Consider the following 2,066-nt stretch of genomic DNA (forward strand, 5'->3'; position numbering starts at 1 on the left):
ATTACAGGCACCATCCGCACTGAGATCGAGTCGTACTACACCGGCTCTGACGCTCGTCAGATGTGCCAGGGCTTGCAAACCATTACAGACTACAAAGGGAAGCACAGCCGAGAGCTGCCCAGTGACACGAGCATACCAGATGAGCTAAGCCACTAATATGCTCGCTTCGAGGCAAATAACACTGAAACATGCATGACAGCACCAGCTGTACCGGAAAAATGTGTGATCATACTCTCCACAGCCGATCCAGACGAATCGGCAGGATGTGTACTGCAGGTCCAGACGGATTACCAGGATGTGTACTGCGAGCATGCGCTGACCAACTGGCAAGTGTCTTCACTGACATTTTCAACCTCTCCCTGTCAGAGTCTGTTATAACAACATGTTTTAAGCAGACAACCATGGTGCCTGTGCCCAAGAACACTAAGGTAACCTGCCTAAATGACTACCGACCCGTAGCACTCACATCTGTTGCCATGAAGCGCTTTGAAAGGCTGGCCATGGCTCATATCAACACCATCATCCTAGAAACCCTAGACTCACTCCAATTTGCATACCGCCCAACAGATCCACAGATGATGCAATCTCTATTGCATTCCACCCTGACCATGCTTATCCTCAACACAGAGGCCCCTCAATAGTGCGTGCTCAGTCCCCTCCTGTACTCCCTGTTCACTCATGACTTCACGGCCAGACATGACTCCAGCACCACCATTAAATTTGCCGATGACACAACAGTGGTAAGCCTGATCACCGAAAACAACGAGACAGCCTACAGGGAGGAGGTCAGAGACCAGGCTGTGTGGTGCCAGGACAACACCCTCTCCCTCAACATGATCAAGACAAAGGGGATGATTGTGGACTACAGGAAAAAGAGGACCGAGCACGCACCAATTCTCATCGACAGGGCTGTAGTGGAGCAGGTTGAGAGCTTCAAGTTCCTTGGTGTCCACATCACCAACAAGCTAACATGGTCCAAGCACACCAAGACAGTTGTGAAGCGATTAAACCTATTCCCCCTCAGGAAACTGAAAAGATTTGGCATGGGTCCTCAGATCCTCAAAATGTTCTACAGCTGCACCATCGAGAGCATCCTGACTGGTTGCGTCACTGCCTGGTATGGCAACTGCTTAGCCTCCGACCGCAAGGCACTACAGAGGGCAGTGCAAACGGCCCAGTACATCACTGGGGCCAAGCTTCCTGCCATCCAGGACCTCTACACCAGGCGGTGTCAGAGGAAGGCCCTAAAAATTGTCAAAGGCTCCAGCTAACCTAGTCATAGACTGTTCTCTCTGCTACCGCACGGCAAGCGGTACCGGAGCAACCAAGTCTAGGTCCAAGAGGCTTCTAAACACCTTCTACCCATAAGCCATAAGACTCCTGAACATCTAGTCAAATTGCTACCCAGAATATTTGCATTACCCCCCCCCCTCCCCAGCCCCCCCACACCACTGCCACTCTCTGTTGTCATCTATGCATAGTCACTTTAATAACTCTACCTACATGTCCGTACTACCTCAACTAACAGGTGCCCCGCACATTGACTCTGTACCAGCACCCCCTGCATATATTGTTAGTTTTTACTGATGCCCTCTAAAATTACTTGTTACTTTTATCTCTTATTCTTATCCGTATTTTTTTGAAACTGCACTGTTAGTTAGGGGGTCGTAAGTAAGCATTTCACTGTAAGGTCTACACCTGTTGTATTCGGCGCATGTGACTAATACAATTTTATTTTATTTGATAGCAGCAAGATTGTGAAGAACCAACACCATTGTAAATACAACCCATATTTATGTTTGTACTTCAACTATTTGCACATCGTTACAACATTATATATAGCAATACTGTGACATTTGAAATGTCTCTATTCCTTTGTAACTTTTGTGAATGTAATGTTTACTGTTTATTTTTATTGTTTATATCACTTTTGATTATCATCTACTTCACTTGCTTTGGCAATGTAAACATGTGTTTCTCATGCCAATAAAGCCCTTTGAATTTAATTTAATTCACAAAAAATAACAAGAAGGGACACTCCCCACTTTCTCTAACATGTTTTCCTG

The sequence above is a fragment of the Salmo trutta genome, chromosome 4 (assembly GCF_901001165.1).
Source record: "Salmo trutta chromosome 4, fSalTru1.1, whole genome shotgun sequence".
NCBI lineage: Eukaryota > Metazoa > Chordata > Actinopteri > Salmoniformes > Salmonidae > Salmo > Salmo trutta.